General features: G+C 51.3%; 1 long non-coding RNA gene across 2 annotated transcripts in view; it reads right to left on the bottom strand.

The window, feature by feature from the left end:
- LOC307197072 overlaps positions 1-27,424 on the bottom strand; it is a 42,672-nt gene that overhangs the window by 580 nt on the left and 14,668 nt on the right. Inside the window, exons 1-2 of one of the 2 annotated variants that reach the window (XR_013831318.1) lie at positions 23,180-23,236; positions 14,621-14,833 (exon numbers count right to left, since the gene is read on the bottom strand). This is a non-coding gene — a long non-coding RNA (uncharacterized lncRNA). Of the gene's footprint in view, positions 1-14,620; positions 14,834-23,179; positions 23,237-27,424 lie in introns of those variants that run through there. The other variant, XR_013831317.1, reaches the window with a different exon arrangement.

Below are 27,424 nucleotides of genomic sequence, written 5' to 3'. Positions count from 1 at the left end.
TAGTATGTTACCCCCTCAACACACACGCTTTTTGATTCAGGTGTAAAATGCATAGAGAAAAGCACATATATTATAAGTGTAGCCAGCATGTAGATTTAAAAACGAAACAGACATCCCCAGAAGTCCCCATGGTGCCCCTTTCCAATCTCTGTCTGACCCCCACTCTCAAGAGAGCCACCACTGGGACGTCCCTGGTGGTCCAGTGGTAAAGAATGTGCCTTACAAGGCAGAGGACGCGGGTTCGATCCCCGGTCCGGGAACTAAGATCCCACGTGCCGCGGAGCAGCTAAGCCCCCGCGCCACAGCTACTGAGCCCACGTGCTCTGGAGCCCACGCTCCACAACTAGAAAGAGAAAACCCCCACGCCACGACTAGAGAGAAGCCCACGCACCACAACGAAGATCCCGCGTGCCACAACTAAGACTCGACGCAGCCAAAAAGATAAAATAAATAAATAAATAATAGATCTTAAAAAAAAAAAAAAAAGGGCAACCACTATCCCGTTTAGCTCTGCCTGGTTTTGTACTTTGTATAAATGGAATCTCACAGTATCACACTTCAGGATATGGCTTCTATAGTTCAAAATGAAGTGTGTTAAGATGCACCCCTGTTGTTCTCTGCATCTGTAGATCAATGGTTTTCAACCGGGCAACTGTACGCCTGCAGGGGGCTCTGGGCTGTGTCTGGAGACATTTTTGGTTGTCAGCAGTGGGGTGCAGCTAGTGGGATGCCGCTCGCACCCTGCAAGGCACAGGACAGCCTCCCACAACAGAGGATCATCTGGCCCAGAAGGCCAACAGGGATGAGGTCAAAACCCCCAGCCTAGAGCAATCGCTCTCGTGGCCGGTCTTGGATTCCTCGGAAACACCATTTTTAAAGCTTCCTGGATCCTCACCCAAGCACAGCGGAGTTAGCCTAAACTAAACTCCAAGTTCAAAGCTTTGACTCAGAGGCCAGTTTACCGACCTCTAGTTCTATGGCCAAGGTCGGGGCAGGGAGGGTAGTGAGGGATTGGGGTGGAGACAGGGAAACACAGAAGGCTTGTCCCCAAGGATGTCTGAATCTTGCCCGGCGAAGAATTCAACCTTAGAAGGTCTTAACCAGCCACCCGTGCTTCTTTGGCAAAAGCAGGGGAAGGAAATGACAGAAAAGTTCTGACGAACAGAGCCACACCGCTGCACACAGACATAAACAGACAACCGCACAAGTCCAAACATATACCCCCCACGGCTCTGAACACACACGCACGCACGCACGCACGCACAGACACAATTCACCAGCAGGCCCACGCTCAGAGAAAAAAAGACTGAGGTTGTTTTTAAAGGGACCCCTCTCCAAGTCCAGCTGCTTAAAGAAATAGTTGGGTAGTAAGGGGCAGGGGGATAAAATGGAAGACTGGGATTGACACATACACACTACTATATATAAAATAGATAACTAATAAGGACCTACTGTATAGCACAGGGAACTCCACTCAGTACACTGTAATGGCCTATATGGGAAAAGAATCTAAATAAGAGTGGATATATGTATATGTATAACTGATTCACTTTGCTGTACCCCTGAAACTAACACTACATTGTAAATCAACTCTACCCCAATACAAAAAAAATTTTTAATAAATTTATTTATTTATTTTTGGCTGTGTTGGGTCCTCGTTGCTGCACGCGAGTTTTCTTTCAGTTGCGGCGAGTGGGGGCTACTCTTCATTGTGGTGCGCGGGCTTCTCACAGCGGTGGCTTCTCTTGTTGTGGAGCACCGGCTCTAGGCACGTGGGCTTCAGGAGTTGTGGCGTGTGGGCTCAGTAGTTGTGGATTGCAGGCTCTCCAGCACAGGCTCAGCAATTGTGGTGCACGGGCTCAGTAGTTGTGGCACGCAGGCTCAGTAGTTGTGGCTCGTGGGCTCTAGAGCGCAGGCTCAGTAGTTGTAGTGCACGGGCTTAGTTGCTCCACGGCATGTGGGATCTTCCCGGACCAGGGCTCGAACCCGCCGTCCCTGCATTGGCAGGCGGATTCTTAACCACTGCATCACCAGGGAAGCCCCAAAAATTTTTTTAAAAAAAGAAAAAAAATAGTTAAGATGACTGCATTCAAGGAAACCTAGCCAAGGCAGGGACCTCATCTATCTATCGCTTGGGCCTTAGCTAGGTTTCTCAGCCTCAGCACTATTGTTTTGAACTGGATAATTCCTTGTTGCAGAAGCTGTCTTGAGCATTTCAAGATGGTTCATGGTATCTCTGGCCCCTACACTAGAGGCACCCCATGTTGTGGCCACTGAAGGTGTGTCTAGATATTGCACAATGTCCTGTGGGGACATTGGCCCCAGCTGAGAACCCCTGATGTATCCCAGTGCTGGACTCACAGAAGCAGCCCCTAGATGAAATGTTTGTTGACTGAATGAGTGAACCATTCCCATTCTTTCCTGAAAATAAGTGAACGCCCATGGAAACTCAGATGACCTCTCCTCTTCGGCAATCACATATATACCTAGAGATAAAAACACAGGCAAACAGGGAATTCCCTTACGGTCCAGGGATTAGGACTCCGCCCTCCTACTACAGGGGGCCCGGGTTCGATCCCTGGTTGGGGAACTAAGATCCCGCAAGCCACATGGAGAAGCCAAAAAAAAATGTTTTTTTTTCTTTAATTAAAAAAAAAAAAATAGACAAACAGAGATGGCCCTGGGCTCCCTTCTAGGCCAGAGATCCTGGTCTCCGAGGTTCAGGGCTGGGCAGGATAGTAAGGGGTTCTGCCGGGGTAGGGGACTTCACTGACATCATGACAGCCCTTGAAGGAGTGGCCCCCAGAGAGACGCCTAAGCCACATGTGCTCTGTTTGACTGAGGGACATTAATGCACTTTTCCGGACCCTGATTGGGTTTTAATTGTGTTTGGAATATTGCGCTTCTCCACACACCAGCTGAATTCGCTGTTGCATTCAGAATTGTCTTCACTCTTCCCTTCTCTTTTCTCTGGCTTGTCTGCGGAGTTGCAGTTGGTGGGGGTAGGGAGGGGTGATCTGGACCAGAAAGTGCATCTGCGGAATTTTCCACACGCAAAGGTGAGCCCATCTGAGGCTTCCTTTGCGCTCTGAACTTTCCAGGGACACATGGGTCTGCATACAGGCTGGGAAGTGGGACTTCAGGTAGACTTAAGTGTAGGTATCTACTGTTTGCATGTAAAAGACAGTACTTAAGGATTATACATTCATTCAGTGAACATTCTCCAAGTCCCAGGCACTGAAGATGCAGAGATAAAAGATGTTTCTCATCTTGTAGTAGCAAGAGATAGAGTAACAGTTCATCTGTCATTTACTTTGTAAATATTCACTCAAAGCATCCTCAAAATAACCCTCTGTAGGTAGGTCCCATTATTCCTCCCAACTTACAAGCTCCCACAACAAAGAACTGTCAGGCCCCAATGTCAATAGCTCCGGGCTAGAGGGTTGGAGTTCTAACCCCTGTGCTTCCGCCGGGGGCTGTGTTTAGGGTGTTCCTAGGGACACACTCAGCCAACCAGAGGAGCCCCCGACCAGCGCTCTGGAATGGACCCATGACAGGCATCTCAAAGTGAGGACACAGTCATTGTCATGCATAAGGGTGTAACCACCGCTGGCTTAAGTCCAAATCTTCACTGTGCCCTTTTAAGTTAGGTGACCTTGGGTGAGTTACTTAGCCTCAGTATCCTCATCTGTTATATGGGTATATTAATCCTTCCCTCATAGAGGTGTTGTGATGATTATAACCGGAATAAAGAACCCCACGCTGTGCTGAAACCATCATAAGCACTCGGTCCAGGTAAGCTATTATCCAGCAGGATGAGAAGGATATATCCCAGGCAGGCAGAAGAGATCTAAAAGCTGCTTCAAGTCAGGGAGACATTGCATATAAAGGTCCTCAGTAAACATCAGTGCTATGAGCGTATTAGTTGTTATCTTCAAAACCTGGATTGACCCCTGAGTCCACTGAGGTTTATGAGAGGTTCTGCTAAAAGGCTGGACTGGTTGACCTCTCAAAACCAGGATGACCCCACTCTGAGAGGAATCACCCCATTTTGCCAATAATATTTACCCAGTTGACTTCACTGTGACGGCTTGTGTGTTTAGTCCAATAGCCTACAGCCTTCCAGCAAGGAGTCAGTGTCTCCCTCGGTAAAGAGCGTAGGTCGCACTGAACCAGCTGTTAATGATCTCTGAGCCAGAAGTGATCTTATTTCTTCTTCTTAATATAATAAATGCATAATTTCATATGCATTCATAAGCATTTTCTCTACTATAACCCTGGGCTCAATCCTGGCCCCGCATCGTGCTTTGTGTGTTATCTTGGACAGATCACCAACCTTTTCTGACCTCACTTTTCTGTCTGTAAAATTGGGTTTCACTGTATCTACCTCCAGCACTTTTAAAATCCATCCCCAAATTCTTTGACACTCATCTCATCCAAATACGTATCTGTGTCCCTTCCCCTTGAATCTGGGTCGTCTGTGACTGTTTCAACCAATAGACCATGGCAGAAATAGTGCTGTACACTTTTAAGATGGGTCACAAAAGGCGATACAGCTTCTGACTTGTCTGCCGGAACACTTGGTCTTGGAGCCCTGAGCCACGGTGTTAAGGCGTGGCTGAGGCGGCCACGTTGGGAGGAATCCCAGGCCACACGCAGAGGCCTGTGTAGGTGCTCTGACTGGCAATCAGAATCTTCAAGTCACACCAGCCTCAATCCTTCAGAGGATGTAAAGGAGCCTTCAGATAATTCTGGTCCCCAGCCATTAAGTCACCACGTCATCGAGCCTTCCCAACTGAGCTCTCTGTATAGACCTCACGGAGCAGAGACAAGCTATTCCCACTGAATCCTGGCTTAATTCTTACAGCAGGAGCTGTGAGTGGTTTTACGCTGCTAAATGTGAGGGTGATTTGTTACACAGCAAGAATAACAGAGCACTATATCGAGTGATCGTTGCAAGGGTTAAGTTCGCTCGTATATGTCAAATGCCCTCCCTCGGGGCCATGGCACAGAATAGGCTCTCAAAGAACGTTAACTCTTCTTCTTTTCATACTTTTGTCTTTACATCCACCACCCCCCACCCCACCCCTTGCCCCCAGTTTTATTTGACAAATAAACCTGGGAGAGTAGGTTCCTCTAGCTATTTCCATCCTGTCTAGACCCCGGACTCACTATGGTAAACAAAATCGTGAAATGATCATAACAGATCCAGATCTGGCTTTAAGCTGCAGATTCACAGCAAACCTGATCATAGACTCTCCACACAACGTTAGATCTCACCTATCTCAGGATCTTTGGGGTTGCAGAGTGAAAAAAAATCCCCCCAAGAGAAACTGGAGTGTGGTCCAACTCAAAGGTATCCCATGATACCTAGTCACAAAGCAGAGTTCTCAGAGATGCAGCATCTTGATGCCACAGGGCGTCTCCTCTTGGGCAACGTGTCCCAAATCAAGAGTCAGCCACAGGTCACTGAAGAAACGCCCCCGGAAGAATCTCACTCAGGGCATTCTTTGCCAGCTCTGCTTCTATCAGATCTGTGGAATCACTAGGGTTAAAAAGATGCCCCACTGTCCTCCCTCTATTCGGGTTTAATGAGCATGAATGATGCCAAGCTCTCTGCTGGAGGCTGGGAATTCAGAGAAGGAATTCCTGGCCGCAGCACTGCGGAGCCCAGCACTGAATCCATTTTCACATGAGCAAGTCCTTCGAATAACCCAGCACTTTACAGACTAGAGAGCATCTTGCTAACATAGGCAAAGTTAAGGGAAAAGCCAAGTCCGGCATGGGGGAGTCTAAGTGTGTCTCCCAAACCAAGAGGCCAGACAGAAAGGAGAAGAGTTGGGAGCGGGGATCGGAGATGTAAGGGTCAGGTGAAATACAGAAAGTCAGAGTAAACAGGGTCAGGAATGGGTAAGTAGAGGCAATGCCCCAGAACAGGCCTAGCTATGGGTGAAAATGTCTTGGCTGCCCTAACCACTAGTTAACTAATCCAACAGCCATTCCCAACAGCTTTTTCCCTTCCTACCTCCTATAACAGGGTCTAAAAAAGAAAAGATTCACTTCCCTGGCCTCTTGGTAGCTAAAGCAGTCCATGTGGCACAGTTTGGGCCAATAAAATGTAAGCAGAGGTCTGTTGGGAGGATTTGGGGGAGAGTTTCAATTTCTCATCAAGGAGAAATGCTCAAGAGGAAAGCCTTCTGGTGCCACCCCTTTCTCCTTCCTGTCTTAATGCAGATGTGATGCCTGGAGCTGAGGCAGCCATATTTGAAAATGAGGAAGACAGGCACGAGAAAAAAAGGCCAAATGCTAAGGACAGTGGAGTGATAAAAGACAAAGCCAGATCCTGATGACCTCATAAGGCAGCCGGATCAATGTCAGCGGCAGCCCACCTCTGGACTCCTCATCCTGTGAGAAAGAAAAACAAAAAAACCCAAAAACTCTCTCCTTGTTTAAATCACTGTTAGTCGGGCTTTCTGCTACTAAAGGTCTTCTTAGGGGATTCAAATTTCTGTCTTGCTATACAGTTATTGGTGGGCGTGGTGCACCTTTGTTTGATGGGCTGTGGGCGGGACACACATCCCACCTGATAAAGTGTTTGCAACACATCGGCCAGTCCCCGAGGTCTTTGTGAACAATTGGAAATGATCTAACTGCCCAGCTGCAGGGGATGTATTAGCTAAACCTTGGTGCACCCTTATAATGAAACACAACTCCACCCCTAAGAAATAATGGTGTAGAGACAAATTTATTGGCAGGGAGAAGCCCATTCTATGTTAAGTTTTTTTTTTTTTTTTTTTTGGCTGCGTTGGGTCTTCGATAACGTGCGTGGGCTTTTCTCTAGTTGCGGCGAGCGGGGGCTACTCTTCATTGCAGTGCGCGGGCTTCTCATTGCGGTGTCTTCTCTTGTTGCAGAGCACAGGCTCTAGGCACGCGGGCTTCAGTAGTTGTGGCGCACGGGCTTAGTTGCTCTGCGGCATGTGGGATCTTCCCGGACCAGGGCTCGAACCCGTGTCCCCGGCATTGGCAGGCGGATTCTTAATCACTGTGCCACCAGGGAAGTCCCTATGTTAAGATTTTTTTAAAGCAGGGTATCAAACAATATGAGAAAAGGTATCTAGAAAGATATTCACCTGAAGGTAGATAGTGGTTGCAATCTGAGTTTTTGTTGGTGGTGGTGGTTTTGTTATTTTCCATATTATTTGAATATTTTACAATAGGTACATATAGTTTTTGCCAATAAAAACTGTCATTAGCAGCATACGCGATAACTTATTTTCATCTAAAACGCATGTACCATACCCAGAAGACTGGAAAGATATACAGTAAAATATGAATACGTAGCCCCATGGGGTGGGATTACAGGTCATTTTTTTTCCTTATCGGCCTTTTCTACTTTTTTTCAATAATGAGTATATATTACTTGTTTAATTTTTCAAGTTTTGTTTTTGAAGAGCTACTCCTCTCATTATGTTTGCCAAAGCCTCAAAACCTCCCCTTGGGAAATATTTTAATCCAATCAAGATCTTCTGGCCCTGGCAACAAACTCCAGGACTGGTGTACTGTGATTTTAAATAACTAGCAGGATGTAAAATTAGGAGACGGTTGAGTCCCCAATTCCTGGTCATTGTCAACTTTCCTAAAGAACTCCCTGAATTGCTCAATCCAACCCGTTGTATTGCATTTAAACTCCCAAAGCAAAAGACAGAGTGATAAGAGGAAAATCCCACCTCCTGATACCACAGATAAGAAATTCCCCTTCCCTTCTCCTTGAAGATAAATCATGCTGACCCACCCTCCATGGATTCCCTTCTCGCAAGAAGAGTCATAAAAATATGGCAGGCCAAAGCATTTGGAGAAGGATGACGGAATGACAGAATGACAGAAAAATATACGATCAACTTAGCAGAGGTGGCCGTCAGTTTGGGGGCTCTCCAGAGTTCAAGCATGACCGTAAAAGACCTCAGCATCCCAATGGCTCCCCCAGGAGAAAGAGATCTCCCTCCAAATCCAGCCTGTCACCTAACATCGGTGAGCGAGAGTGCCCCGGGGGCGGGGGGGGCAGGCATTGGTTTATCTGTGCTTGAAATAGCCAAAGATGGAAGGAGGAAGACCAGAGGGGTAGACAGAGGGGGCCTTCTCTAACGATTTAGGGCTCCGGATCTCCTCCCAAAAGTCCCTCTGGTGCCCTAGGGGTCCCGGAAAAGTCAGCCCAGAGAAGGCAAACATGGAAAATAAAACTCCCCAGGCTTGGGGTGGGAAAGAATCTGGAGGGTCCAGTTGCCGCTGTCTTGCAGAACCTACCCACGGCCCACAACATGCATGACCTCTGGTTCACATCAGCGCTGCCGCTCAGAAGGAGGAAGCTCACTTCCCCCTGCCCAGGCCTCCCCATCCTGGGGAAGATTCAAAGCCACTGGCTTCGTGGCCGGTGTGGCTTCCATTAACCCAGAGGTCGGTGCTGAGGACTTCCCGAAAAGTTGAGCATCGCACGTACTGAATCACGAGAAACCAAGAGCTCAGGCCAGCCCGGTGACCTTTAAAGCAAGATAATATTACTCAAAAAGAACACGGTTATGGAACCATGAAGACAAACAGGATCGGTGCAAGTGCCCTTCAATTCCCACGGCAGACGACAGTCTGCGGAGACTTGGAGACGGGGCTCCCCTCACCCCTTCCCCTGCTTCCTCCAGCCCCTACCTCGCTGGGCCAAGCACACTTCTTTCGTCCCTTCCCAGATAAACAGCAAGGATGATGCTATGTGGCGGGGTGGGGAGATGCAATCGCTTGAGAGCATTTTCCATAATGAGATCCTTGTATGGCCAAGGATTTACAGCATCAAAGCCAATGTTCATCTTCGTTTCCTGCCTACTGCTATGGACGCCAATAACTATCGATACCCCCTCCCCAGAATCAGCCGGGATCCTGAAATGTACTAGATCAGCAAAAGACTGTGTGTGTGTGTGTGTGTATACACACGCACACTCACCCCTTTATTCTTTTCGTCCTTCAACTTCTGCATCGCCCCAAGTTTTGCATGGAAATAGATACAGGGTATTTTGAGATCTAGACCAAATCCTGACTTCAAGAAATCAGATTAGTTTCAGGCAGTGCCTGGGTTCAGCGAGAGGCCAGTCCACCCAGAAACGTAAACCAATTCCAGCCAGGGCTAGGTGAATGCTCACCAGACAGACGTACTGGCCCCAAGTATGTCTGAGGGGCCATACGAGGCTCGGCTCAGACACCACACACTCACACACGCACACGCACGCACACAGTCATTTTGGGCTTGGCTGTCATAAAACTTAAGACACTTATATGGGGGTGAAAGGTCAGGAGGGGGGAAACATTATTTTCTGTTATTAATTACACCTTATCCATTCTACATGTGCTGCACTCGTCTTAGATAAAGTTACAGTTCTATTTTATTAGGAAGCCTCCGGGATCATGTAAAGGGGGATTTGGGATTGAGACAAAGGAAATCGCAGGATGGGATGCAAGGAAGGGTGGCGGGCAGGGGGGAGCTCATTTGTTCTCCTGCTCGGAAGCCCAGCGGTCTCCTCCTAGGCCATTTCCAGGACTGAATCCGCACATTCTTGAAATAGCTCGCTCTGCAACTGCTAAATGAACCTGGTCCCCAGATCAACTCAGTCCCAATCGGACTGCAAGCTGCCTGAAGGAAAGGACAGGAGGTGAGAGGGAAAGAGGACAGTGAACCCTCTGGCCAGGCTGTTGCTGAGTTCAAAGAGAGGCGTGAGGGCAGCCATGGGGCCGGGGGTAACTTGGAAGTTCAAGTCCACATCCGGGTCACCCCTACCTGCCCCGCAATGGGCAGCTGCCGGAGGGAATTCTTTCCTTGCTGGGAGCTCCCACCAGTGGGAATAAGGGGTAGAGATGGGTGCTGGTGGGTTAGGCAGATGGAGGGCCTCGGGGTCCAACAGGAGGGCTCTTTGAGCCCCTTCACCCTTGGTGGATAAGAAGAGAAGTCTCAAGTGTCTATCACAGGAAAGAAGGAACCAAGACGCCCCAGTGGATGGAGAAGACAAAAAGGCAGCATGGAAAAGAGACGGTCTCTTTCCTAGGGAGCAGCCAGAAAAGACCCAGGGGGACAAAACCTGGATTTAAATCCTGGTCCAGCTCTTTCCCTGGGCAAGTTATTTGCTCCCCCTGAACCACCGTTTCCCCAATTCGGAAACTAGAAGAATCACATCAATAATAACACGGATCACACCACTGTCACTAATAGCAGCAGGGACATTAAAAGGGCTGTGACAATGATCAGAAGAGTGCGCCCTTCCTAAGGCACTGGGCGATAACATAATGGGAAGAGCCTCAGAGCCATAAATCACAGTGCAGATATAATTTATTGTTATTAATATGATCTGCCCTGTCCTTCCCCAGCCCCCCGGGCTGCCAGGAAAGTCTGTGCTCTGTCATCATGCACTTGAAGACAGGTTGTTTTGTCCCTTCTCTCCTCTTGTTTCTAATCACAATGTTCTAATTCTCCAGCTGAGGTTGAATTCAATTCTCGGCCGGAGCTGGATGCCATATATTACCCCCTGTCCGGGCAGCAATCTGGCTTCTGTCTCCTAGAGCTGCCGTGGGCCCCGTGCTTCTTAGGCACCAGGCGCTGGGCTCAGCCGAGCACTGGTGATGGTTTACAGCCCATGGCAATCTCCTGTGATCCCCATTTTACACAGGAGAAGACTAAGTCTCAGGAAAGACAGCTGGATTTAATCGCAAGAGTGTCTCACTCCAAACCAGCACATCTTTCTGCCCTCCTGAACACTTTTTTTTTTTGGCTTGCGGGATCTTAGTTCCCCAACCAGGGATTGAACCTGGGCCCCGGCAGTAGACACACCGAGCCCTAACCACTGGACTGGCAAGGAATTCCCTTTTTTCATTTTTTTCTTTCTTTCTTTTTTTTTCCCCCTGTGGCCACACCACACAGCATTCAGGATCTTCGTTCCCTGACCAGGGATTGAACCTGTGCCCCCTGCAGTGGAAGCACGGAGTCCTAACCACTGGACCACCAGGGAAGTCCCCCCTTTTTTCCTTCCTTCTTCTTCTTTTTACTTTTTTTCCTCCTGAACACTTAACATAATTCCATCAGGTCTTCGATAATTTGGGAAGGCAGTCCCCACCTGTTACTAGAATGTCTGTCTCACACACAAGGGAACTGAGACTCAAGAACTGGGGTCCCTTCGAAGAGCACACCCTGCTATCCTGAGTTCAATGAAGCATTCACCAACCCTCAATTCTGATTTCAAGGAACATGCGAGAGAAAGAGGGAGGGAGGGAGGGAGAGGTGAAGGCAGCCTGCGGTTGGAACGTCTCTATCTGCCCAGCAGCATGTTTCCCGGGGGTCCCGCCAGGAATTCAGGCCTGTGGGCCCCACTGGGAGTCCTGCCAATGAATCCAGGGCCCTGGCTGCCTTTGATCCTTCCCACCGTCCATCCCTCCCCTGATGTAATCCTGCCTTGCAGCCCCAATGTCTAATTTGTGGTACCCCAGCAGTGCCTCCCAGGGCACCAGGCTAGCAGGGGACTTTGAAGGCCTGGTGATGCTGATAGGGAATTCCACGTTCATTCTGCCTGCTCATTCGCTCTGTTTCTACCTCTGTCATCTTTCTCCTTGTATGACTATGTCTTTGGATTTCAGTTTCTCTTTGCAGCTACCGCCTGGTATTTCTGACCCTCTCCTGGCCCCCTTCCTCTGTATTTCTGGGTAGGGGTAATTGTCTCTGTCTCTCTCTGCTTTTATTTTTTTCCTCTCTTCTTTATCCTTTTCTCTCCTGCGTTTCTTTCTGTGTGTGTGTGTGTGTGTGTGTGTGTCTCTCTCTCTCTCTTGTCTCCTTCTGTCTCTCTTTGGATTGTTCCCACCTCTGCCTGTGTTTCTCCCCATGGGATCTGTCTGTCCCCTTTGCTGTCTCCCAGGACACCAGGACAGCCCAATCATTCCACAAAACGATTTAGCAGAGGCAAAAGCAGCAGCCACAGAAACATGGCTCAGGTTGGGAAGAGTCACCCTAACCCAGAGCCACAGAGCACGGGTGAACCTGTCCATCACCTTCTGTCCATCACTAAGAACGAGTCAGGGGTCACAGAGGATGCCGGTCATTTCAAGTAACTGAACCTGTTGCTGGGAGAGAAAACCCTGCTGATGGGGGGGATTCCTGGGAGGTTTGCTGCATAAGGGTGAAGAGCCTCCACTCTCCCTTAGAACCTTCCAGACACGCTCATCAATTCCCAATTCACTCTTCCAACATCACTAGGGGCTGCCAAGCCCACACTTACAGATTGATCTCCACTTCCAGGTCCCTTACCAGTGATCACAGCCAAAAATGTCCCCTTGGCTAAATCTTGGAGCTCACCTACATTTTGAAACTTTGTGAACCAAAGGAATCCACACACACAAGGCACCAGGACCTCCCGGCGACAGCCCCGCTCTCACCTCAAACACATACATTTTTACCTATCCAGTGTCTACCAAGAGCCCAGCATTTGCTGAGTTACTTCACTAACCTTCCTTCTTTTCGTCTAGACTTCTCAGCAGACCGGTGAATATCATTAGTCCTCTTATTTAAAAACCGGAGATCTCAGAAAACTGAGATTCAGACAAACACAGTGACTTGTCCAAGGTCACACAGCCAGTGTGACCTTGGGTGCCCGGCCGAGCATCTCTTTTCATATGTAGGAAGGACAGCTGGAAACTTGCCTGAGCTTTGATTTTATTTTTCCTGACCCTCCTCTCACTGACTGATCACATCAGAACTGGAGTTTGCTTCCAGGCCAAGCATATTGGGTTATTTAGCTTCCAGAACCCATACCAGTGTAGAAACAGAATTTCTCTTCTCTAGAAAACTGCCCTTTTTTTTTTTTTTTTGGCTTGGGAAATGCTGCTTTCTCCTCCATTTCGGGGCAGGAGGCATTCCGGATATTTAACTTTTGGAAGGCAAGTTTGGCATCCGGGACTGTTTTCTGCCTTATTAAACTTTTCAGAAACTGTATCTCTTCTAAACAGTCTGTAGGGGCTCTCCGCCACCCTGTCTCCCCCCGCCCCAGCAAAGGACCCTCTCCATCAGCCCACACGTTCCCGCATCCCATCTGTCAGAGGCCAAAGCCAAAACACGTCCAGGGAAAAGCTAGAGAGGAAGGGGCGAGGCAGGGAGAGAGATGTCTAATCATCACACAACCTTTGAAACGTACCTCGAGCAAATCGACTTTGTCTAAAACGCATCCAGCATTTAACATTTAATAGGAGCTGATCAATTTAATGCACCACATGCCTTGGGTAAATGGATCCTTCCCCTTTAAGGGTCTGTTGACGTTCGGTGAAGGAGAAAAACAGTTGTTATGATTCAGAAACTCAGGATGAACCCAATTAATCAATGCTGAGATGATGTGAATCATGTGGCAAATGCTTGGTCACCTCTCTGATATCCTATCCCCATCCCTGGGAAGATGCAGACATGATTGATGTCACCTGTGACCACCATGTCTCCAGGCAAGACCCCCCCAAACCCGGCAGACAGAGAAACAAATTAGATCCAAAGGCCCGGGATCAGTTTCAGAGGGGACAGGCCTCCAGCTGGGGAGGGAGAGGTCTCTGGGGGGGCCTGGCCTGGCCTGTCTGTCACACACGGGCAGAAGATAGAGGCCAGACCATATGGGGGCTGGGAAGGAGGGCGCACTCAGGGATGGGGTGGCCAGGGCCTCTGAGAATCTTAGAGCCCTGAGTATGCCCATATCTTTGAGGGCTTTAAAAAAAATTTTTTTTTAGTGTAAAAATAATTGCTCAACTTCTCCTGCCTCTTAGAATTACTTTCAGGCGTGTCTGTCCTGGGCCTTGACTGGGAGGAAATGGGGTCCAAGAGGGAGGGGGTAGAAGAGAGTGTTCATCAGAGTTATTTTGATTGCTTTGAAAGTCTCTGCCTGTTACACACACGCACACACCCCATCGCCTTTCCCCTGGCAGCCCCTGTGACTGTCCTCATTGATATGAACCTCAGCCAGGTCAGTTCCACACCCCCACTTTTTTTTTTTTTTTTGGCCACGCCACAGGACATGCACGATCTTAGTTCCCTGACCAGGGATCCAACCCGTGCCCCCTGCAGTGGAAGCGCAGAGTCTTAACCACTGGACCGCCAGGGAAGTCCCAGTACTCCGCCTTTCTACATCAGCATCCCTTGCCTTCTTCCCCCTCCAGGAGAGAATGGACCACAGGACAGGGGCCACTTATGCGTTCCTAGATGCCTTGGTTTCTAAGAATAGACCCTAATATTCTCTAGGGTCTATATCCGCGTGCACACACACATTGTTTTCACCCCTACTCCAAATAACGTCTGGGGTTTATGAACTATACAGGAGGCCTGCTGTCTCTTTCCTTCTTTTCCTATCTCCTTATTCATTCTTTTTGTTCTTTCCTCCCTTCTTTGTCTTCTATCTCCTCCTCCGTCTTCCACCTCCCTTCTTTCATTCATTCAACAAACATTTCCAGAGCACTGCGGGCACTTTTGGGGGGGTCTGGGAAGAAGGGGAGATAAGGTCCCTACCTTTGGAGTGTGCAGGAAAGATAAGCAGAGGAGAGAGCAGGGATGCCCCCGTTTCCTTATTTTTCTCACCTTCTCCCCAAAGTCTGTGCTTCTGCAGAACTGTCAGCGCCTTTAATCCTGTTTCACAATTCTGACCTCAAAGGCTTTCGCAACACCGGCCTTTGATCAGGAGCGCAGCCACTGAATCCTTGTGGATAATTCACCTTTCCGTCCTGAGGTACCTCCCCATGATATCTTCTGGAACCTTCCAACCATCATCCAGCTCTTCTTCCTGCGAAGTCACTGGAAGTACAAGACAGCCAGAACCTCATTTACCTTGTCCAGACCGTATCCCAGGCACCCAGCCCCTAACACAGTGCTCAGCACACAGTAGGTGCTCTAAACATCTGCTGAATAACAGAATGAAAAGGGCTGCACCCACTTTCCACTTGACATCACCCTACTGACTCTACAATGTGCTCATTTCACAAAAAAATTACACCTTGCCTCCTTCCTGAAAGGGTTCGGATTGTTCACAATGCAGATTCCCAGGCCCCCAAAAGAGGTGGATTCTGTAGCTCAAGGGTGTGGCCCTGGAATATGCATTTTAACAACCATGCCAGGGGACTTCTACGCACACACTCCTCAGACGACTCTTTGAGAAGCTCTACCGTGGATAATAGGGAGCCATTGAAGGTGTGGGCGCAAGAGCATGACTTGCATGGTTTAAAGAAGGTCCTGGTGGCTGCAGTCTAGAAGATGAAGCAGCAGACCTGGGTGGGGGGGGGGGGAGAGATGAGTTAGGAGATAAAGTTCCAGAACTCTCTTGAGAGCTTAGGGGCAGAATCTTAGAGGGGGGTTTCGGGGACTCAGAGCATGTTTACTTGGGGTATTTTAGGAGAACTCATGGGGATTTCCGGGAGGCTTCCTGGGTTTCACCTCGCTTCCCGGGTTGTACCTCTCTTCCTGGGAGGAAAAGCCATTAAAATCCAGAAACTGGCAGGTCTCAAGTTTAGAATTTGCCAAATTCGTGGAGAAACGAGTAAGTTGGAGAAAGGAAAGATGGGCCGCCTTTCCTTCTTCATTTCCTCCCCGGCCATTTCCGAAAGCCCCTTAGCAGCCCCCAAACCTCCTACTGCAGCGGCACCCCACCCCGCCCCCGCCCCCGCCCCAAGCCGCAGGGTCTGGAGGGACCAGGCTCCCGGCTTCTACCCTCCTGGGGTTCTCAGAGGAGCATCTGGCCGCGGACCCTGGGCTCTGGCCGGCGGCATCTGTTTGCAGTGCTTGAGTCAGTAGTTTTATTTCTGCTCGGCGGTATAACATAAACTATCTTGTTACACGGCAGGCCAACTGGGCGCGGAGCCGGCTGCTCTGCAGTCCTCCAGCGGGACCAAAGCAGAGCTTAACTGAGCTGGTGGGCTTGGGCAAGGCCCCTAAAGCCGTCAGAGGAAACGGCTGCTCTTTGGAAAGTTCTCCCCAGCCTGGGCCTCTGCCGTTTGAATCCCAGGGCAGCTCCTGGCTGACCCCTGGAAACTACACCACCCACCACCCCCACTCACGCAATCACATGCAAATCTCCCCCATCTTGCCCATTTCCGGAGGCAGCAGAGATAGGTCAGAACTATCTGCTCCAAGGGTGGATGTTAGTTAAAAGTCTTGACTTCTGGGGTCAGCCTGCCTGGGCATGAATTCTGGCCATACTATTCGGGGCAAATGCTTTCACCTCCCCGGGCCTCAGTTTCTGCATCTGTACAATGGGATTCACAAGCATTCCTCCCATGTAATAGGGCTGTTTTGAGCCTGCCATCGGGCAGTATCTGCAGCATTGCTGTTTTTTGTTTGTTTGTTTGTTTAAATTTATTTATTTTTGGCTGCTGCGTTGGGTCTTCGTCGTTGGGTCTTCATTGCTGCGCACGGGCTTTCTCTAGCTGTGGCGAGCGGGGGCTACTCTTCGGTGTGCGGTGTGCGGGCTTCTCACTGTGGTGGTTTCTCTTGTTGTGGAGCACAGGCTCTAGGTGTGCAGGCTTCAGTAGTTGTGGCACATGGGCTCAGTAGTTGTGGCTCATGGGCTTAGCTGCTCTGCGGCATGTGGGATCTTCCCAGACCAGGGCTCGAACCTGTGTCCCCTGCATTGGCAGGCGGATTCTTAACCACTGCGCCACCAAGGAAGTCCCCGTTTGTTTTTGGTCTCGCGGCATAGGGGATCTTGGAGTTCCCCTACCAGGGGTCGAGCCCGTTCCCCCTGTATTGGAAACTCGGAGTCCTAACCACTGGGCCACCAGGGAATTCCTGATCAGGCAGTATCTGTAAAGTGCTTGGCAAACACTCAGGTACGGTGGGCACTCAATAAACATTGGCTGTTATTCCAATCATTAGGATGTATGAAGTGAAAAGACCGGGCCAGAACTGGAAGCGGCCACTGGGTTTGGTCATTACTCTCAGCCCAGCTGGAAGGAAGTGCACACCCTCCCAGGACGCTGAGGCAAATACAAAAGGAAATCCAACCTCTTCCCGCACTCCTCGCAGGGTCCCAGCTCCTCACAGGGTGGGGTTCCCAACTTTGGAGGAAGAGACAATCTCCTCCTATGCCTGACTCCCCAAAGAAACAGATGTGGGGGGCAGTTCTGAGAACCTGATGCAGGGACAGGACCCCCAGTCCTCTGAATCCCCATATCAGGGGGGAGGCTTTGGGGATGAAGAATGAATCCATATTCTGGGAGACCCCAAGCTTGCTCCAAGCTCACCTACACTAAGGGGGGTGCTATTAGCCCTGACTACACAGGTGGGGGGCCTGGACCTCTCTACCACGCCACAGACCTTGACCCTGGACATTCTCAAAGACAGAGGGACGGTTCCCATGCCCAGTGCCTGGCGCCTCCCTGGTACCCCCGCCTACAGGGGGAGACTGGGAGATCCCCTCCACTCTTTTGTTTTTGTATCTTTTTTTTTTTTTCCGGTACGCTGGCCTCTCACTGTTGCGGCCTCTCCCGTTGCGGAGCACAGGCTCCGGACGCGCAGGCTCAGCGGCCATGGTTCACGGGCCCAGCCGCTCCGCAGCATGTGGGATCCTCCCGGACCGGGGCACAAACCCCTGTCCCCTGCATCAGCAGGCAGACTCTCAACCACTGCGCCACCAGGGAAGCCCTGTTTTTGTATCTTTAATGTCCAGTCTAACACTTCGCATGTGAGAGATTCTAAACAAATAATGAATAGGTGAGTTCACACATGTGTGCCACAGTGAGTGAAGTGTGTGTGTGTCTGGTGGACTTGCGTGAGGGTATGTGCACACATATGCAATGAAGATGCTTGTATCTGGGAGAGGTTGCACACGTGTGTGCAGGCAAGTGTGTCCCTACAGCTGGACGGATATTCCCTTGAGGGCCTGCTGAGTGTCCCTGAGGTCCTGCCTGGAGTCGGACAGCCTGGGGGCAGCACACCCTCAGATGCTCACTCCAGAGGTGGCAGGATGACCCTTAAAAATTGAAGATGGGGTTGGCAGGGCATTCAAAACCACTTACAGAAGCCCCTTTATCTGGAAAGGAAACTAACCCCATTACTAATTGTAGCCAAAGTCCCTTACGCTGGAGCCTCAGGGGTAAATGTCCCCTGACCCAGGACCAGTTGGGCCCGGACAGCCGAGGACCCACAGCAGAGAGAACCTCAGATCCTTGCTGCCGAAGTGAATTTGCATCGATGTGGTTTTCTGTCCACTGTCGGCTACAAATCACACTGACCGGTTCTGCTGTCTTATCCATCTCTGCTCACTTCCTCTCTGTTTCTGTCTCCCTCCAGGTCTGTTTCTCCCACTCACAATGCCTTTCTGTCTCTGTATCAATTCCGGGTCTTTATTTTCTCTCTCCCTCCTCTTGATTCAGGCTTCCTTCTCTGGCTCTCTGAGTCTATTTCTCTCTGTCCGCCCCTGAGTCTCTCCTGTGTCTACCTTCTGTCTCCCCGTGTTTCTCTGTGTGCCTCGGTATCCTTCTGTCTCGTGTTTCTCCCTCCATCCTTCCACCTCCGAGCCGGCCTCCTTCTCTCTTTTCTGTGTGTCTCTCTTCCGATCTCTCTCCGTCCATCTCTGCCCTTCCGCCTGGCTCTCTCTTCTGTGTGGGTTTGTGTCTCCGCATCTCCCTGCGCCCCCGCCCCGCCCCCCCCCCCCAGCCTCCCCGCCCCGCCGCTGGGCCTGGGGATCGTCACTCAGCGGCCCTGCCTGATCCAGCGCGGGCCCCTTTGTTCGCAGCTCCCTCCCCCTACGCTCCCCCCACCCCCGCTTCGTCCTCCAGGCCCTGCTTTCCCTTCTTCCTTCCCAGGCCCGACAAGCTGGGCCATCTCTCCAGCCCACGATGCGGAGAAGTGCGCAGCCGCGCCGCGAGTGCCAGGGCACAGGGAGGCCGAGGCTGAACGTCTGAGCTGGACCAGCCCACGACACCTCGGCTGGAGCCATTACGGAAACACCCCACCACTACTCCCCCAACCCCATGCGGCGCAGGGGGGCTGGGAAGGGCTGGTTCCAGGCCCTCGGAGGCGGGACCCCCATCCCTGACCCCATCCCAGACTCCGAGTGGCCTTGGCCAAGTAGTGTCCCTCTCTGGGTCCGTAAAATAATGCCCAAGGCCCCCTCTGACTCTTCCTGGAGGCACAATAGTTTTATCCACCACTGGCTGCCCCATGCCTCCAGCCCCCAGTGGGGTGCCTTGTTCCCCCCGCCCCGTGTGTTTGGTACATTGCCTGAACCTGCGTCCCAGGAACCTCTAACCAGCTGGTCCCTCAGGCCGCCGTCCTCTGCTGCCCTGGGCACTGGCTCCCACCTCTGCACACTTTATCCTTCCATTTCCTGGAGCAGAATAGGAAAGCCTGAGATTTCTGTAATTTCTCCACTGCCTCAGGGAGTCCCTAGGAATGGAGACAGCTCTATAAATCAGCCCTAGAGCGTCCATCAGCACATCTGTGGAGCTGTTGATCCCAGCGTTAAGGGATACCCCTCGCTGCAGGAACAATTCACTTCCTGGGACTGTTCTGTGTCCCAGGTGTCTTTGGGTGTCTGTGATCGTATCAAGGATGGCCCAGCTCGTGTCAGATTTAGGGCAGGGAGATGGGAGTTTTCTTCTGTCTGTCACGTTGCCTGCTCCCTCAGCCTCTTCTCTCTGCCCTCTATTTTCATCTGTCTTTCTCTGTCTCTGGGCCACTTACTGGCTGAGCACCTTGAGCAAGTGTCTCCACCTCTCTGACTCTCAATGTTATACTGTAAATTGCAACACAGCTGGCTTACAGTGCTGCTAGAAAAAGCGTAGCCCTTAAATAACAGCACTAATCATAATAATAGGAAGAAGAAGAAGGAAAAGGAGGAGGGTGGGCGGAGCAGGGGTATACCGTGTCCATGCGAGCCTAAAACCGGTATTCATGTAAGTCAGTCTGGTTCGATATAAATACAGGCATAGCACACACAGCTTCTTGGTCTTAGAGACCCCCCGGCCAAGCCTAATTACTCTAGCCAAGACCTTCACCCTCCAGCCCCCACTCCTTGGGCTCAGTGGCCCCAAGAACAGGAGGCCTCAGAGGAATCAGAGATGGGGTTATAACCCACTTCTCATGTAGAAGCCCAGAGACTCCATCGTTGGGCTGGAACCCAGAAGCCTCTGGGGTGCCTGCGAAAGAAAGGGCGCTTCTTCAGCGATCCAGGGAGCTTCCCACTGCCACCCACCCTCCAAAGTCTGGGGAGCCTGATTTCAGAGAAGCCTGGGATTGGAAACCCATTCTACTGGGCTCTGAATCTGCTTTTTGGTTGTGGCCAGATGAGCATCTAAGAACATTCCGATCACCGATGATTTAGCAATTAAACCATCTAACCCCTGTACCACCATGATTTTGCAGGTGGAGTAACTGAGGCCCAGAGAGGTTGAGCAACTTGCACAAAGTCACACAGTAAGTTGAGGACAAAAGGGAAACCCAGGTCTGTCTCTGGTGCTCTCACACCCCTCCCTTGCTTCCTCCCTCAGGGCTGTTGTCAGCACCCTGGCCTGGGAGGGAGCCGGTAAGCCCCAGACCATGGGGTTCCACCTTTGTTCGCCCTCCTGACTTGATACGGAACTGAAGGTCATGCTCCACTCCCTCACCGGGCCTGTTTCCCCATCTGGAGGGTGGCTGGACCGAAGGTCCTGAGATCCTCTCATTCTGTTTTGAGGTTTGTATCAGAGAAAGTCAGAACCTGCTTCCACCGCAATGCGCCAGATTTACACAAAGTGAGCCCCGCCCCCCCCCAACAGCCTCCTCCCTCCTGGAGCTCTGAAGCCACGACTTTACTGGCTCTGTGACTCTGAACCAACGGCTTAACCTCTCTGTGCCTTTTAAAGGGAGTAGTTGAAAGTCCCTACCCATAGGGCTAGTCACGTAAGAAAAGAACCATTTTTTATGGAGAGCAGAGTAAGTGCTCAATAAAGGATGTCTACTCTCATTATTTTTACTCTGATTATCAACTGCTAATCTCTGTTTCCCCCACCTTCAATGTCAAGACCTCCCGGTCCACTTCTGCCCTCAGTCTTCTCCATCACCCTCTCCGTCCTTGGACTACAAAGAGGTAGGGTGAGAGACCGAGGGTGGACAGCCCACAGCGTGTAGACTGGTGCCCCTGGCCAGCCACCCAGAGCCAAGGCTATATACCCTAGTGGTGGCTGCCTTTGAAGTCACCATCTTACGTAACCCCCTTGTCCCATCCCCATCTTCCTGTTCCTCCCCAGACCTTGGGGAGGAAAATGCAGTCCAGGGTCAGTAAGCCTGGGATTTCTTTCACGTGGCTCAGGAGGGAGCTGGGAAAGGCTCTCCCCAGAGGCATGACACTGGTGGTTAGGAGTGCCTCCTCCTGAGTTCAAATCCTGCCTCCAGCGCTTCCTCACTGTGTGACTTTGGGCTGCGACAACATCTCTGTGCCTTGCCTTTACTGTCATGTGTTGAGTACCTAATTCATAGAGTCACTGTGAGAAACACTTGTGAGAAATAAATAAGCAGATGGCTTAGAACGGTGCCAGAAACATAGTGGGTGGCTTAACAAAGGAAGGGCACTTGTTAAAAGTAGTTAATAATGTTATATTAAACCCTAAGTATTGACCTTTATTCTTCTGAAGAGGGTTCGTTCAAAATAGGAGTTGAATCCCAAAAGGGTGGCTGGGAAACTGACCTCAGCCTCAGTTCTCCTCATCTGTAAAGTGGGGATAACACCTCCTTGCCAGGAAACCAGTTGAAAATTGAACCAGGCGATCAATGGAGAGAAGGTGCAGGTTTACATCACCTCTGCCCTAGTCCCTGTGCGTCTCCACTATCCTCCTTCCCAAAACTTGGACTATGGATTAGGGAATGTTTACACCCACACACCTCATCGTAATCCTTAAGAAGAGGGGCCACGGGGGCAGCTATTCGAATGCTTCCCCTCCCTTCCCCCAATTCGTCCATCCAAACGGTCTGAAGGCGTCTGCCGAAGGGCTCCAATCCACCGGAACTCTCGGGGTAACTGCCTCCGCCTGCCCTCGCGGGTGTAGCCCAGATTTGCGGGGACGGGAGAGAGCAAGAATGTTTGTGCAGCCTTCAAACGACTTGGCCGGCTGCAAGAGGAGAAAGGCCGCTCCGGGGAGAGTTCACATTGAAATTACACGGCGGGGAGAACATGCAGATCAGCTCTGAAGCTCATAAAACAGAGCGAGGTGACTGAGAAGAACAAACACGCCTCCAGAAGGAAAATGTAGAAGTTCGTAAAACGCGCTCTTCAAAGCCTGACCGGGAAGGGGTGGGGGGCGCGAGGGAGGGGGCGGGCCGTGGCCGCCGGGCAAGGTCGCTGCCCTCTGGGCTGTTACGAGCGGGGGTCTAGGAGGGGGAAATGGGCCCAACCCCCATCTCCTCCAACCGAGGAGGTCAGCGCTCCTCTGGTCCCCTCCGACGAGCTTGGGCCGCTGGAAACGAGAGGGCGTGGGCAGAGCGGCCCGAGCGCGAACCCACGCAGGGCCTGGGGTCTTGGGGAGAAGCACCCCCGCCCCTTCAGTTGGATGTCGAGGACGGGGACAGAACAGAAGCTCGGTCCTGAAAGGCAGGCAGGGGCTAGAGCACTCACACGCTCACTGGATAGTCACCGGAGCTCGGGGCATTGTTTGGACTTTACTCAAAGAACACTTGGGACACAACATTGTAATTCAACTATACTTAAAAAAGAAAAAAGAACACTTGGAAAGCCTACTGAACCCTCCAGAGTCAAGACAGCCCACCTTCAAACCCCTCCTCCCGTTCTCCATCCTCCCATCCTCGCCCTTTCCTTCCACCCGGGAGAAGGCCAAGGTCGACTCCTAAGCCCAGGCGGTGCGCCCTGCCCTGCGCTCTGCGCTCCTGGGCTGGGTCCCCGCCGACGCGCCCCGGCTACCCCGGTCAGGGTCCCCACGCTCAGCCTTCTGTGCAATTCATTCGCTCCTACAGACACCCGGGTCATTCGCCGGTTAATTCCGGACGCTTTAACGAAAAGCCTGGAAGTTAACCTCACGCCCCGCTCGCACTGCCCGATGGCGCGGCAAGTGGAGGATTCTCGGAAAAGATCAACCGCCGCAGCTCCCGAATCCCGGCAGCCCCTGGCCGGCGGGTGCCGAGCTGACGAGAGAGGAACTTTCTATAACCACTTACTGGAGCACAAAGCCGGAAATTGGTCCTGATGCGGGACCCTGTAGCTCCCTACGTGCTTCTACGGCTTCCAGCCTCGGGGGAACCTCAGTGATCTCCAACATGGAGAAATTGAGGCTCGGAGAGGTTAGGGTGCCCCCCAAAGAGGCTGCCTGGACGAGACGGAGTCGGGCCGAACCCAGGGTTTACACGTTTTAAATCCCGGTTGGGCGCGTTCTGAGACGCCCTCCTGACCTCCCTGAACTGGGTCAGCGCAGGGGTACATCCCGCGGAGGTACATCCCACGGAGGGATTCGGCCTTTGACCCGCCGATGCCCTGCCGGGGGGAGGTCAGGTGTATTTCCCTGGTCTTCATCCTCCCGGGGCTGGGCTGGCCAGTTTCCCCGCTCCTCTCCTCCCCCTCCTATCCCTCCCATCCCCCACTGAGCTTCCTACAATTTCTTGTCCAAAGCCTCACCTCTAGCAAGGGAATTCAAATTTGCCTCTTCACCCCAAAGCCTGTGCCTGTATTCTTTCTATCAGTGGTTCTGGAACCTTAGGGAGCATCACAGTCACCTGGAGGGCTTGTTAAAACCAGATTGCCAGGGTCCACCCCCAGAGCTCCAGAGGTCTGCGGTAAGGCCGGAGAACGAGCATTTCTGACAGGTTTCGGGGTGCTGCTGGCCCCGGAATCCATTTTGAGAACGACTGCAGTATATGCCGCAGCGATGCTGCGTTCCTCTGTTCATAACATCTAAATACTGTGCGTCCTCCCAGACCAAAGCCCCTTAAAGGCAAGGAAGCCAGTCTTCTCTGTATATTCCCAGCACTTGCCACAAGGCTCTGCAGACAAGTGCCCGTAAATATTTGGGCTTAATCATGATCGTTGAAGATGCCGTTTACAGAGGTTTAGTGCCTTCTCCTTTTCTGGGCGCCTTAAGAGTAGCAGTTTATGTAATACGAGCAACGACGCGGGAAGATAAGACACGATCTCCGTTTTACTGATGCAAAAACGGAGCCACAGAATGGGGGTGCCAGGCACTGAGATGGAGAGAAAGGAGACTCAGGCGAAGTCTTCTTCGTGGAAGCCAGGGTCTCCCAAGAATCAGCAATGTCTGTCTTCCTCTCTGCGAGCCCCGGGAAACCGTCTTAAAGGGATGGTCGGGGAAGGACAGGCTCTCCTGGCAGGTGACGGTAAAAACTAGGCAGCATCACCATCATGGGAAGACCTGGGCCTCCAGAACCGTCTCAGCCTAGAATGTGTGCCCCTCACACCCCTGACACCTGCCTGTGGTGTTTTGGACAATCCATCCACGTACCTGAGGCTGGGAGAGACCCAGTGCCGGAAACACCATACTTTCTGCACTGGAGTTCCCCCATCCCACCCTCAGCCAGCCTTTCCGAAGGCTCCAGAATCAGAGCTTCGGGGTCTCAGATTCCAGTGGGTTCCACGGTGTAGGGTCAGGAGAGATACCTGTCCAGCCAGTGGAGGACGGGTGAAGAATCTAGGCCTTCTAGGCACAGCCATAGCCTCACCTGGAAGCAAACTGTCACCCAGCTGACACAGGGTCAGGGAGGAGCCGAGGGCACCCCTATCTTACAGCCTCCAGGTAGTTGTGGTGCCCAAGCTCCTGTGTTCAAACTATTTTGTCCCAGAGGTCTACACACAGCTCGGTGTTCCTAGGCCACATCGTAAAAAGATTTACAAGATGATGTTAAACTGGCAGTAAAAACAATTAACTTTAATGGCACCTTGGGTGGATGTCTGGGTGGGACTGAGGGAGGGCCCATGCTTCCTCCTTTCCTGACCGGGAAGCCAGGTGAGAGAGAGGACCTGCTTGCTGTCAGGCAGCCCTTTGGGTTCAAAGGTTCAAGGTTAAATCAAAAAGAGGGGGCTTCCCTGGTGGCGCAGTGGTTAAGAATCCTCCTGCCAATGCAGGGAACTCGGGTTCGAGCCCTGGTCCGGGAAGATCCCACATGCCGCGGAGCAACTAAGCCCGTGCGCCACAACTACTGAGCCCGTGTGCCACAACTGCTGAAGTCCACGCGCCTAGAGCCTGTGCTCCGCAGCAAGAGAAACCACCGCAATGAGAAGCCCGCGCACTGCAACAAAGAGCAGCCCCCGCTCACCGCAACTAGAGAAAGCCCACGCGCAGCAACGAAGACCCAACGCAGCCAAAAATACATAAATAAAATAAATAAATTTATTTTAAAAAAATCAATAAGAGGACTGGACTAGGGGGCTGGAGGAGAAGAGTTCACATCCCACTTGACAGCTCCCAGCTGAGTGATCCTGCACACGCCCCTTAACCACTCTGACACTCAGTCTTCTCATCTATTAAATGGGAATCTGTCGAATGGAAATGTGTGAAAAACCTTTTCAAATGGGAATTTGTAAAAAAAACGTAAATACAAGTCTCCTTCTCGGGGTTGGGAGGCTTGCAAGTGAGATTTATTTGGAAAGGCGTCCCTTATGCCTGACATTTGGATATATTTATTAAACCTATATGTGAGTGTCCATGCATAATAAACGTTAGTTTCTGGAGGACCCAGGCTCCCTGGGCATAAAATGAAGGGGAAAGTCCAGGCTACTGCAGAGGCCAGAGCCCCCTGGTTCAGAATCCCAACTTAACCAGCATCACTTACATGTAGGTTTCCTGCTAAAATTGACCTGCTTGTCCAGCCAGTGACCTCGGAAGCGACCCCGTGCTCAGGCAGGCTGCAGCCCAGGCTTTGAAACTGACCTGGATTTCTAGAAAGCTGGCAAGGAAATGAGAGTGGCTAGGGGGCGGGGGGCTGGGGGGAGGGTTTCTGCCTCCCATGTGCCCTGCTCCAGTCCGGAAAGCTCTAATTCTGCAGGTCTCCCTGGCCTGCAGACAATTAACTGTCCATTTCAGAGAGACCTCTGTGTCTGTGTGTGGCCCCCTCCGCCAACGAGGACCAGGGAGACATGCCCCAGCAGAGGGTCAGCCCAGGGAAGGAAGTCGCCCATTGGCCTGTTTCTCTGCTTTGGGAAATCAGTGGGGAAATGGAAGAGGGAAGTCAGGCTCATCCTCCATCCCCCTCTCCCAGGGGCCAACTCTACACGCTGCAGAAGAGGCTGGCCCTGCCTGAGACCTGCATCCCTCTCTAGGACCTCCTCAGGTCCCATCCATGAGGCCCCTGGCTCTGCCCCTCTCTGGGTCAGCCACCTAAGGTCTCATCACCAGATTCATTTGCTCTGGAACGAAACCACTGTCATCAGTCTCAAGGAAGCACCTCTGGATGCCTAGTTCCATTTATTTTGCACCCCTCTCCCCCAGCAGACATATTTCCCCCTGTTTATTTCAGGCAGTGTTTAAAAAAAAAAAAAGTTGGAATGATGGGGAATTCCTTGGCGGTCCAGTGGTTAGGACTCTGTGCTTTCACTGCCGAGGGCTTGGGTTCAATCCCCGGTTGGGAAACTAAGATCCTGCAAGCCACACGGCACAGCCAAAAAAAAAAAAAAAGGTGGAGTGATGATCCAGAATTAGGTGGTGTGATGGTTAATTTTATGAGTCAACTTAACGGGCTAACGGATGCCCAGAGAGCTGATAAAACATTTCTTCTGGGTGTGTGTATGAGAGTGTTTCTGGAAGAGCTTAACATTTGAATCGGTAGACGGGGTAAAGCAGTTGGCCCTTAGCAGTGTGAGTGGGCTTCCTTGAATCCACTGAGAGCCTGAATAGAACAAAAAGGTGGAGAAAGGGCAAATTTGCTCTTTGTTTGAACCGGGACATCTATCTTCTACTGTCCTTGGGCATTGATGCTGCTGGTTCTTGGGCCTTTGGACTGGGACTGGAGCTTACATCATTGGCCCCCTGATTCTCAGACCTCTGGACTTGGACTGAATTACACCACCATCGTTCCTGATCTCCACTGAATTGGGTTTTATTTCTTGCTGCCCAAAATAAAACTTATAACGGATACACCTTTTCTATCTCACAGAGTGACCTTGGTTGGGTTATCCTTAGGGTGGCCTCTTCACTAAACATCCTTTGGCAGGGTTGGTGGGAGTGGGGGGTGTCTTTCCTCCAGAAATGCCCTATAGTTCTGTTTCCCCATTGGGTATCCAGGTTTGATTTTAGGCCTGGATTCTATTCCAGCAAATGATGCAGGCTACTCCAAGGCTAGGTCATAAAAGACCATTCAATTCCCATTTGATTCTCTTGTTCTAGGTGTTCAATCTCAAGATAGTCTTACTTGGGACCCAGTCGCCGTGATGTGGGAAACTGCAGGAAGATGCCACGT

Source organism: Stenella coeruleoalba (assembly GCF_951394435.1).
Source record: "Stenella coeruleoalba genome assembly, chromosome: 14".
Lineage (NCBI taxonomy): Eukaryota > Metazoa > Chordata > Mammalia > Artiodactyla > Delphinidae > Stenella > Stenella coeruleoalba.
Note: the sequence above shows the minus strand (reverse complement) of the source record. Positions and strands in the feature narration are given on the sequence as shown.